The following is a 12,649-nucleotide window of genomic DNA, read 5'->3' on the forward strand; positions in this document are numbered from 1 at the left end:
TCACCTAAGAGGTAAATGTACTTTACATGGTACCGATAAAGGCTTCTCAAGGTCTTACATAAAATGACTTTGTGAACAAGGAGGAGAAAGGACTAAGAGGAGGGGTGTAGCGATGTGTTCTAATTATGTTAGTGGACAAGGAGGTATAACTGGGAAAGAGGGATGATCGAAGAAATACAAAGATTTGTAATGGGGAGAGAAAGGTTATGGGAAGGAAGGGTGAAGAGGAAGATGCGATTGAGCTGAGGGGAATAGAGTAGGGGTGGGTGGAATTTGCGTAATTGCGTTACACAAATCTCTCCGAAACAGTAAAAAATCTCTGCGAACATGCAGAAATTCTGCTAACACGCGGAATTGCTTGTTCGCAATGCTTTTTTCCTGTTCGCAATCGCTGTTTGCGTGCTTCTTGGGGGGAAATATCTCGCAAATACGCATTTTGAGAACGCAAACAAGCAAAAAAGTTCGCGTAGACGTGGAACGCAGAATTTTGGGCAATTTCGTGTTTTCCGCGGAACGCAAAATTACCCAAATTTCGCAAGCGGAACGGAATTTGCCGCCCAGGCCTAGAATAGAGAAGAATAAAAGCGGAAAAGTCATGGTAAAAGTAAGGAGAGCGGGTTTGAGATGGGAGGAATGAAGGAAGATGAGTGAATATTGCATGTCCTATAGATCAGCTCCAACAATGAAAATAGGAACAAGACTGCAATCCTGAAAGTATATGTTTGTCCTTTTAACCCATAAAGAAGTCTTCTGCTACCTTTCTGGCATCATCCATTGCTTTTAATATGCTAAGCCTCAGATTAATCTTCAACATCCGAGAATCTTAATTTCACAATTTCTTTCTGTACTGTGTGCCATAGTTGGGGAGTCTTTTGACGTTTCTTTTAATATTTCTTTTTTGTTCTTGTGTGATGTCTATATTTTGTATGCCTGCCTTTTCCTGGTCTCTGTAATGATGCATTAATTGCCAGAGCCTCTGTATTTGATAACCCATTTTGGCAGGAAATGTGTACACTGTAGGTGGACACATTTATATCATGCCCTAGGATAGAAAAATGTTTCTTATAAAGCATTCTTATGGGCTTGTTTTCAAACTTAAATGTGTGTTCTTGTTTGTGTGTTTTTCATGTATCTTCAGATCATTCTTTAATTTCATCTTGCATTCATAGATGCTAATGCAGAGTAACAATCTACAAAGCACCTTGAATGCTAGTCCTTTCAAAGCAGTCAATTAGGTGAGCATCACTAGAGAGGGGTTTTGGATCTCCACACGTTGGGAGCCAGGAGTAGATGTTTTGATAAGCAGATTCTATTGAGCTCCGACAAAAGGTAATGCAGAGTACATGTTTTGATGGGGCAGACGTGTGCTTCCACAAAAAAGTGCTTGCCCTCCACACAGATTTTATTTTATTTATCCAGCTACCTAAGCTTGAACATTCAAGGCCACACACATGACATTGGAATGATATTAAAGTGTCCTAGATAATTTATGTTGTTTTTCTCTGTAAGCAGGACAGATAGGAGGGCAGTCATTAACCCCTTCGCTGCGGCGGCTATTCCGCCGCAGTCTTAAGGGGACGGGTGGGCCACGCGGCGTGCCCATGCTGGTGACGAAACCGCTCAGTCACCAGCCGCGGTCGCGCTGTGTTCATGACGAAGCGGTTCCGTCACGGCCCCGCCCGCTAAATGGAACGCTCAGTGCAGGCACGGAATCCGCGCCGCGCAGGCGTGCCGAGCGGGCTGTGACGGAGCCGCTCCGTCATCAGCACAGCGCGACCGCGGCTAATGACGGAGTGGTTCCGTCACCAGCAGGGGAGGGGTTAACCTACATTAATTTTTAAGTCTGGTTTGACAGTTCAACTGTCACCTGACTTTTTAACCTACAACAATATTACGCTACAGTTCTTTGCTTCCACACAAATTCAAATCTAGTCCCATGATATTTACTAGTAATGCATCACAGTACCCTATAGCATTCTTTTAAAGCCAGACCTATTGCATTGTCAATTTTAAACCTCGTCCATGCTTGCTCTCACTCCCCTAATTCCCGGAGTTGGAAAGCATAGCACACACATTTCAAAGATTACGTGATGAATATTTATGGCACAAGCTATATACATTGGTGGTTCAGCTGTGGTATGAGAGTTCCACACCAATTCTTAATTTTTTACGTTTGCAGTATTGGTTGTAGATCAAGTGTGCAGTCTACCTCTGGTGAAAATAACCAGTGGAATGTAAGAATCCCAGGGATTCCATGTCGATCGATATTTGCACTTCGGCTATTAAAATGGACTTCAGAATCATAAAGTCACATCAACTGGCTCTCTTGTGTAACCTGTTGTCCTTCTTTATCGTGCCACTCCCATCAGAGCCATGCTACCAGACCCGAAAACCTAGATCAGCAGAAGGTCATTAAACCCATGTATGCTTTCTTTAGTAGGCAGATTAACAAAGTAAGATAATTGGCAAATGAGGAGCCTATTTCCCACCCTATGTCAGTGCCACTGCCCAGCCCTGATTCCGACTGCCTGGCACCCTAACTCTCAGGCTTTCAAGTACTGGCTAGGCCTTTTGCCAACGTTTTGGTTTCAATAAGTGTAAATAACCTATCACATGGTCCTGACAGAGTTAGATATGTTGTTACTAGTGTATGCATCAGTTAAAGATGCAAACTCTTCTTACTGAACCCACCCATCTAAAAGGTATCTGCCCTCTTCAACCTCTGGTCTTGAACATAGATATTACCACTGAGTGACTAGTCATGGTGTGCATCCTCTGCCTTGTTACTTCCCTTCCCTGTTGTGTTGGTATTACTATCGGCCAATCATAGTCAATTCCTCAATGTAGACTTGCTTGAGTCCTTCTCCCTGTTTTTTTGTGCCCCTGTGGTGTTATCTTCATACCTCAAGAAATAGTTAATTTGCATAATATGCACTCTCAAGTGTGGTTTCTGAACAGCTTACCTTCGCAAGTCAAACATTGGGTATTGCTAAAATGAGATGGATGAAGAACGAACGGGTGAAACAGATTGTGAGATTGACTTCTGTAAAGGTGTAGGATGAGTACGTTTTAATTTTTTTATGCAGTTATGTTAAGGTTTTTCACAAGTGTACAAAAAATAGTGAACACACTTGAAAACATAGTTGGCTAGTGTTGAAGGGGAGGAGAAAAGCACAAGTAGACTTTACTAGGTGTCTGCTGAAGTTTCAAAGGCTTAACAGTCCAAGACAAACCCACACTCACTGGCAGTAACAAAGAGTTTGGGGAGTTGCAGATTGTTTCTTCTAGTACTTTTAAAGCCCATGGTGAACAAAAGGACAGGTCTGCTAACTCAGTTGCAACAATCTATAGGATCTATTTTTTCCAGGATTACCTTCTCATCCAGATGAACTTTGACTAATGGCAGCCTTGGGTTTGCAGGCACAAGTTAATTGCATTGGCAGAAGATCATTTGGGTAGACATTCAACTGATCCATTTCAGTTCTCCTAAGGTTACACCTTTGTTCCTTTCCCCCACTTTTTTTTTTAAACCAATTTTATTGTCAGATTGCACAAGTAATGCAGGGCCCTGTACCCCAGGGACGACTGCAGGCATAAACATGACAGTATCAGAGGCAATCGACTTTTCACTGCACACACATACATGAGCAAGTAAAAAGAAAAAAACCACCCCCACCGCACCCAGTCCTCCCACCACAGACCCCAACTCCCCACACCCTTACCAAGCAACCTTCACCCCCCCTCCCCCACCCCCCCTGAGTCACACAACCAGCTCCAGGCCCATCCCAGTCACAATAAGCAATATACTGCACAAAAGGGATAATATATGGAAGCCCACCTGTCCCCCCAGCTCCATGCCCTACCACTCCAACGCACTCTCCCCTTCACTCCCCCTGGGGAAGATCATCCTGCTCCATAGGGGGTGCCAGCCACACACCCCTATAATCCGCCCACTGCTTCCAAATTTTATAATGCTTCCGCGGGCACCTCCTAGCCACAAATATCGGATGCTCCAGCCCTGTGCAAAAGTCTAGTCCCCTCTTCCAAACACCCACAGACGGGGTTTGGGGGCCCTTCCACCCTTTAGCTATGCCCCTCTTGGCCATCGTGAGGTCCAGCAACATCAGGTGTCTTTTATATAGGTTACCCCATCCATTACATGTAGTAAGGCAAACTGTGGTGTACGAGCGAGTTCCCACCCCAATACCTCAAAGTCAGGCCAGGACCCCACTCCAGAATCGACCAAGAGCTCCGCAGCTCCAGACCGTGTGTAGGAACGTCCCCTCCTCTATGTGACAATGGAGACAGTCTGGTGAAGCAATCAGTCCCGCCCGCCAAAGACGAACCCTTGTAAATTAGACCCTATGCAAGTATTTGAATTGGATAAAGCGAAGACGCATAGCTATGGCAGCACCCCGCACCCCGGGGAGGATATCCGAGGTCGCTAGACCCCCAGAATAGGTGGAGAGGAAACACGTGCGCAATGCCACGCCTACCGCACCCTCCCCCCCCCCATAGGCACTGCCCCAAAGTAGACTTCACTTGACGAAACCAGCCCGGAGATATCGGATACGGGTGATATTGCAACTGATAAAGCAGGTGGGGAAGCACCACCATTTTAAAAATTGCCGACCTGCCATATGTAGTAAGCGGCATGCTCGACCAGGTTTTGAGATCGGCCCGCACACAGTCCCAGACCGGCACCAGATTCCGCTCCCAGGACACGGCTGGGACATCTGACTGGAAGACCCCCAAATATTTGAGGCCCCCTATCGCTACTTGGAGTGGAGCGGCCCAGTCACCCACTGCGTGTGTCCGCTCTCCCAGTACCCACAACGTGGACTTGTGGGGGTTCATATATAGTTCCCGACGATTCCCCAAAGATCTGCATGATCCGTAGAAGGTGCGGCACTAACCTATTAAGGTCCGTAAGAAAGAAGAGGACGTCGTCCGTATACAGAGCGATTCTGTCTGACAAGCCCTGCGCCCATTCAAACCCACTCAGCTGCGCATCTTTGCGCACCCACGCTGCCAGGGGCTCCATAGCCAAGGCAAACCAGTAAGGCGACAAGGGGGATCCCTGCCAGGTACCACGCCGAATCTGAAATTTAGACGAGATTGCTCCCGCAACTCGAACCGAAGCAGTTTAGTCGGTGTACAGAAGGCGCAGATAGGACAAAAAGCGGGGTCCGAGATTAGGCCGCGGCTTTAGCAAGAACAGATACACGAAGCTTAGTGAATCGAATGCTCTGTCCATGTCAGCAAGGAGAAACGCAAACTGCTGCCCAGTGCCCCTAACTGCCTCCATCGCCACATGTGCCCTCCTGATATTGTGTCTGGTCGCCCTTTGGGGCATGAAACCGGCTTGATCCGGGTGGATAAGTCCCGAAATATAGGGGAGGAGCCGATTGGCCAACGCCTTGGCCAAAACCTTGGCCTCCACGTTGAGGAGCGAGATCGGACGATAGGAGGCGTGCTGCTCAGGGGGGCGACCCGGCTTGTGAAAGACTACCACCTCAGCATGCCTCTAATCCAGGGGGAGCCGGCCCAGGGCTCTGGCCTCCTCCAACTCCGCCCGGTAGTGCGGGGCTAATTGCGTGTTGTATTTCCTTTCCCCCCTTTGCAGTATTATTATCAAGCGTTCTACTGGCAACAGTGTTGCGCGATTCAGGTAGCTCGCTGACCTCTTTTTCTTGGACCCATCCAGCCTCCTTATTCAATATCTATCAGTCAGGTTTCTGATTTATGAAAAACTGTTTCCTTTATTGAATGAAATATATGGGAAATTGCTAATTGAATTTATTTGAAAGTGACCACATTTAAGTTATTTTTCAGAGTGGGAAGTCTACTGAAAAATGATCAAGAAAGTGTCCGTCACGAGGTATAATCCCCACCCAACACTTTTTTCATTATGTAGCTTGGCCCTTTTTGCATCCTGTGTACTTTTTAGGTCGAGCCTAGCGCAGCGTGCATACGCTGCTCAAGGAGATGACCTCTTGGAATCACTCTGGACGCCGGGCAAGCTTGTGCGTGTTGTAGTGACATTTCATTGGCCTTTGCATGTAGCTTTCAAAAATTAAAGCATGCAATTGGCCAAAGGTAGCTTTTTGTCCCACCTTTCCTTAAAATGTTGACGCTTACGACATCCACCTTGCAGCGGCGCGTTGGGTGTCATCTGTTGAGTGTTTATATTTCAAAGGTTGTTTTTGGTCTGCTTGGCGCGGCCGCCCTTGCGAAAGCCTTCTCCCATACCCCTTCCTTCCTTCCCCCGGCTCCTTTGTGCCTCTTCCAGGAGCCGGCTGAGATGGGAGGAGACTCGCTTGTTTTCTTGTTGCAGGCTCTCCACACTTTCAATCGCTCTCCCTGCGCGAGTTTGATGCAGGTTACCGCTACAATGAGATGCTTCGTTTTAAAACCTTAAAAACCATTCAGAAAGGACACATTTCTGCAAGTGTGTTACTCCTTTCTAGCAAACATTGTGATATTGAGCAAACTGCGTCTCTCTGTTGCATCTTCTCTTTCAACGCATTTTCTTCTCTGAGCCCGCTCCTTCTCTTGACCCCATGCCCTCTTCTCACTCTGTCCTCCCATCTCTCCCTTTCTTTCAGTCTATGCTGCTCTTACTGCCCCGTTCTCGCCTTTCCGACTTGCTTTCCGCTTTAATTTTGACCAACGCCCCCAGGGTGGATGATGTTGAAGGAAGAAACACTGTGCACCAAAAATTAACACTTTGTGTAAAACGGTACCATTTAAAGGTCTGCTAAAAATGTAGCAAACAAAAGGATTGTGATAGCAAAAAACATTATGGCAAAGCTGAATGTCATACACGTACGTACTTAGAAACCATTCAGAATGGACACATTTCTGCAAGGCGAGACCTATTGGCTATGCCAATGCTTGTTGGGTCTGGCATCAGGGAAAACCTTTTGATTTTGTTAAAATTATACATGTAAAATATATACTCCAAGTGGTTTTCAGCCAGACTTCTTCATCCACTCGTCTTTGTGTCAGTCACTTTTTTCTTTTACGATTAATCCATCAGCTAACTACAGTGTAAGTGACATTATTTTACCCTTTCACCAGGAGCACATCCACACACAAAGCAGTTCCCTTCAGTACCAGGGACTACTACGGCAGTGTATGCCTTTTGACTTATTATATAATTTTGCTTTTGGCCAGTGTTTTTTTTTTTATTTTTCTTTGTATTTGTTTAAACGATTGACAAGAGCCCAGACGCTGCTCCAGCAATAATGTTTTTTTTATTCCAAAAAGACAAAACCAGCATTGACAAAACCAAAAGCCTGACGGCCAATAGCACACATTTATTGAATTTACTAATGCTCGTTAGATAAGCCATGATGAGTAAATGGAAAGGGCAGATATTAGCAAACTTGTGCTGCATTGTTTGCCTGGTGGACTGATAAAATGTGTATATTGGAGCACCAGAGCAGGTTGTGGCTGTAAATACAGATGCAAATACAAAAAGATGATGGATGGAGCGCAGAAACCTTTCAGTCACTCACCCCAGCCACAGATCTGGGTTGAATCCATCATCGTTCTTTAGCTCACTTCGCCACCCCAGTTCAAACCCAGCCATATGCAAATCACCTGGGTCTGAACTGGGGTGGCGTAGTGACCTACAGATCTCCTTGTGTTTGCTTTGTTCGCCCTAAGTTGGCAGGCTATGCCCAGACGTGGGTCCCTTGCTCACTTTGCCACTGGATTCAAGCTAGCCTGGCAAAACCGTTCCCAGGATCCTTGTTTCTGGTCCAGGGAAGACCTGGCTGGCAGTTTGGGCTGGACTGTTCCCATAAGGCAAAGGGTCAAGACTGACTAGCATACGGCTGGGTCTGAACTGGGGCGGCAAAGTGAGCTAAAAAACGATGATTTATTCAACCCAGATCTGTGACTGGGGGTGAGTGTCTGAAAAGTTTCAGTGCTCCGTCCATCATCTCCTTGTGTTTGCTTTGTTCGCCGTAAATAAAGATGCACGCGCATTAGATTCAGAAAGAAAATGCCATTTGTGAAGAGAATGAGCTTTGTACGTTTGAAACAATAACTGCTGATCTATCTACTTGCACATTTTTGGCTAAAAATGATCTCTCAGTATTTGGTTTCTGGATTTAAACTCTGGATAACTTGTTCATGGTAACTTTGTTTACCTCGAAGACTACTTTTCAAGTTCATCCCAAAGACATGTGTATATTGATGCAGAACACTTGACCTCTCCCAGCATTTAAACTTGCACATAATGGGAACATAAAGTTAAAAGTTAAAATAGGTATGATTGCACCTGCTATCTGGAGGCAGGAAGGCCTCAAGTTATGTATCAGCATTATTTGCTGATGGTTAAACAAATATTGGCAAAGCTAGCAGGCCTGGCCATGGATAGCTGGTAACTTTTGTTTTGTTCTGCAAACCTGTACAAGTGACAGTGTAAAACGAATAAAAAGGAAATATGCCATTGTCTGAAGGGTCCTTTCATGTATTTACAAAAAAAGGAAAAAAGTGGCCCATTGCAAAAATTAAAAAAAACATAAGAGAAATGAAATCGGAGAGCAGCCTACCACCCTTACATTGAAGTGAACTTTTTTCCAAATGTGCAAGAACAAATTTCCGTCACTCACAGTGAAGTGAGCCAAGAGCTGAAGTGGACTGTACCATTTCTCCATACTGTTTGTAGGTTGTGGTAAATGTTGGCAAAGTGTCAACTTTGCTGGAACAGTCCACAACTTTCAAGCATTATTTTAAATTTAGCCTCAATCTAGATGTAGCGTGGATCACTGGCAGCTTTTGTATTAGGGATGAATGGTCTCGGCCTCCCTTATTGTAAATTTAGCGAGTGCCAGTGGTTCGCCAGTCATCATATTACTAATTAGGGCATTCTTGTAGGAGGCCTTTTGGGCCGCCAAAATGGCCTTCAAGGTAATGTACAAGTGTACTCTCTGTCAATGAAGATGCTGCAAGGCTGAAATTGTATATCCTTCTCAGAGTAATATCGAGATTTTCATCTGCAAGCAGTGCAGAAACAACTGTATGATGCTGGTATCTGTAAAACATTGCACTAGTGGAACCAGGCTCTCAATTTGGTGCAGGTAATGGTAGCCATCCAGGCAGTACTACTGAAACATGAGATAGCAGATCGAAAAGCTAACTGCAACTTTTACGAGGACGGACATGTCCAACTTTAAGACACAGTGAGTGTATTTAAGAGATTTAGAACATAAGACATCTGTGCTGTAATTATGAGTGGCCTGGTAAAAGCGCATGGTAACAAGTATTACCAATACAAGGTCTTGGTACAACAAGGGAATCACATTTTGGTCCAATTAGCCCTTATGCAGCTGGAAATGACCTATGGCAATCTGTGCCTTTGCAATTTCTCATGTAAATTCATAATCCCATTGTATTTACTGAGGTCTAGAGGGCTTGTCCCCAGTATTACTGCGCCACTTTGCTTTACTCAGGCTAAACCATGTTGGGTGCATCCATGACTGGGATGGCCCCTTAGGTTATGGAAACTGGTGAAGTCAAAAGTAGTCACTGTACTGTATATTTAAACCTAAAACATCAACAAATTTAAACTTCAACACATTTTGCTTGTTCTCCGTTGCATTGTTGGCTTTAGAATGAAGGCTTTGATTTTTACTTTGCAATTTGTTTTTTTTGTGGGTTTATTGAATTTGTCTCCTTGATCGTCTTTGTTTGTGTGATCTGGATTTTCTTGATGCTTTGCACACAGCTAAATGTGTTTGCATCCTCCCAAACTTAGTGTATAGAAATGCATAACAGTGCACGTTTGAGCGGATATAGCCTTACTGCTAGAGTGGTCGCTCTTTGAGCTGGGGAACTGGATTAGAGTCTCTGCAGGGACGTTCAGCTTCCTATGATTCAGGGCAAATCACTTAATCTCCCCGTGCCTACCAAAAATGAAAGTGTCCACCTGTAACGAAACTGGGGCTCATATAAAGCGCTCTGATGCCTGATATCCTCAGGACGAGTTTGCGCTATATAAAACTCTTAACATTTTTTTTTAAAGTTAATAAATAGATTATTCTTGGATTAGTTGTACACACTCTACTTTGTTAAATGATTTTCCTACCAATTTTTAATATTTATATCCCACTATCCTGTGACAGTGTCTTATTGTGTGAATTTAAATTGAAGTGTATAGGTAAGGTCTTAACAACTAAAGATTATGGTGCTCAGATTATGAGGAAAAGACGAAATGCCTAATTCATTTAGTATTTTAACGAAAAATGCCCTGACATACATATGCTATATTTCAATTTTTTAATATCTACTAAGCAATAAAGGAGGATGCGCCAAAATTTCATATAATGCTATATGTAATTTAAAACCTCATTCAAAGTAACAATAAATTGTTAGTTAGTCAGTATTTAAATTCCAGACACAAAAACTGTTTTGTTATTGTTGACCTAACTAGTTGTTGTCTGCCCTAGCTGCTTTGGCTACATTTGTCTGTATTAAAGTCATATCTGCAGTATTCAAAGGCAATCTCGAATGGCTCCACATACTCTTTCAAATTGATGGTACCAAAACCTGTGGGGAAGCTTCCCTTTTATGGCAGCTAAGCGAGGGAATGAGCTTCCACTCATCCTGTATAAAGAAATCAATCTTCATTTTAGAAAACAACTGAAAACGTGGCTTTATTCAGGTTTGTTCAGTGCTCACTCATGTCTTGCATCTTCGTTCTTCAGCATCATAAAACTAGTATCCATGCCACTATGCCCGTTTTTTAACTTATTCTTCTGAACAGTTGTGCTCACACCAGGGCCCCTGGCTTCCTTGTCCAGCAACCCTTGCCAAGATTGACAAACTTGGCCTCGCCCGAGCAAACCCCATACCCTCCCTCCCAGCCACCCTGTCTTCATTATCCCCCCACCCCCTGTGACACCACGATCTCCCTCCCCATCCAATCCCACACCCACCATCTCAGCCTTCCTTCTTAACACCAGGTCGGCAGTTAAACACTATCTAGAACTGTTTGACTTTTTAGACTCCTAAAAACCTGACCTGTTTCTGACAGAAACCTGGTTTTGCCCTGACTCACTGCCAAACGTGTTAGCGGCTCTCCCCTCTTCCTATTATGCCCTTCGGGCCGACAGACCCGAGGGGAAGGTGGGAGGCGGTGTCGCTCCCATTGTCACGCCCTGTACTTGGTCTGATCACTCCCTTATTTCGTTTTTCCTGGACTTAAGCCTCGCCAAAAGACCTTTTCCCAAAAAACACTTGGGCCCGGAATTGGAATAAAGTAGATATCCCTACTCTCTGCTCCTCCCTTTCAGTCTCTTGCCCAGCTCTAGAGGGACTTACCCCATCATCCCAAGCAGCCACCCTTAGCAGCTGCCTCGCAGGATCGTGTGACCAAGTGGACCCCCTGAAGCGCGTCAGTTAGACGTGCCGACGACGCCAACAGATGGTTTAACGCTGACCTTAAGGAGAGAACTTGAAGCGCGACGGGCAGAGCGCGCCTGGAGGCGTGCGTACAGCCCCGCCCTTAAACAACAGTATATCTCCATCCTCCACGAATATAAAAAAGCTATTCTCCTAGCTAAAACTGAATATTTCTCTAGAAGAATCCTTTTAGCCGAAAGCCAACCTTGGGAAATCTTTGCCACGGTCCATGAGCTGGCCTCTTCAGATAGTCACCCTCAAACCCTCCCCCTCCCAATCTCTCTGTGACTCCCTCAACGACTTTTTCATAGAAAAAATTGCGATCATCAAGGCCAATATACCATTACCCCCCTCCACTTTCTCTGACCCTCAGCCACCGCCCAACACTTTTCACCTGGATCACATACCTCTCCTGACCAGGCAAACTCTTTTCCCTCTGCTGGCCCAAGTTAAGTCAGGATCCCCCTCTGACATCTGCCCTGCTTATGTTCTGAAAGAGATCTTTTTAGCTTGTCCTCAGCCCCCTCTTGTTTTCCTAAATGACTCGCTTAAACAGGGCCTTGTTCCCAATCTCCATAAGTCAGCAACAATAATTCCCATTCTAAAAAAGCCCGGTGCCGATCCATCCTCCCCGTCCAACTATCGCCCATCTCTCTTCTCCCTTTCCTGGGTAAAGTCCTTGAGTCCCATGTCACCAAAGTCCTCAGCACTTTTGTGGAAGAGAGTGGCTGCTTAGCATCATGCCAGGCGGGCTTTCGCCCACTACACTCTACTGAGAAGGTTGTCATCTCCGTCATGGACAAGCTTAGAGAGGGAATGGATGTCAACCTACCCCAGGCCCTTGTCCTCCTTGACCTGTCCATCGCCTTCGACACGGTTGATCATTCCATCCTTCTTACCCGTGTCGAGGCGGCGGGCGGCGGGGGGGCGGCCTTGGCCTGGCTTAATTCCTTTCTAAGCGACCGCACCCAGGCTCTCCATCTTGCCGACTTCTCTGCTTCCCCACACAAGGTGCAGTGTGGTGTCCCTCAAGGCTCTTCCCTCTCCTCCTTTTGTTTAACCTGTATATCTTCGCTCTTATTTTTGCTTTACAGCAGATGGAGGTCACAGTCTTCAACTATGCCGACTACCTCCAACTCATTTTCAATCTCTCCCACTCCCCTGGCTCTATTCATAACTTCCAATCAGTCATGATCTTCATCAGGGACTGGATGAACTACAACCATCTCAA

The 12,649-nt window shown here is 45.3% G+C and overlaps 1 protein-coding gene across 2 annotated transcripts in view; it reads left to right on the top strand.

Annotated features, from left to right (window-relative positions):
* Window positions 1-12,649, top strand: part of RILPL1 (Rab interacting lysosomal protein like 1) — a 95,149-nt gene that overhangs the window by 48,066 nt on the left and 34,434 nt on the right. The gene's annotated exons all lie outside the window — the stretch shown is intronic.

Source organism: Lissotriton vulgaris, chromosome 11, assembly GCF_964263255.1.
Source record: "Lissotriton vulgaris chromosome 11, aLisVul1.2, whole genome shotgun sequence".
Lineage (NCBI taxonomy): Eukaryota > Metazoa > Chordata > Amphibia > Caudata > Salamandridae > Lissotriton > Lissotriton vulgaris.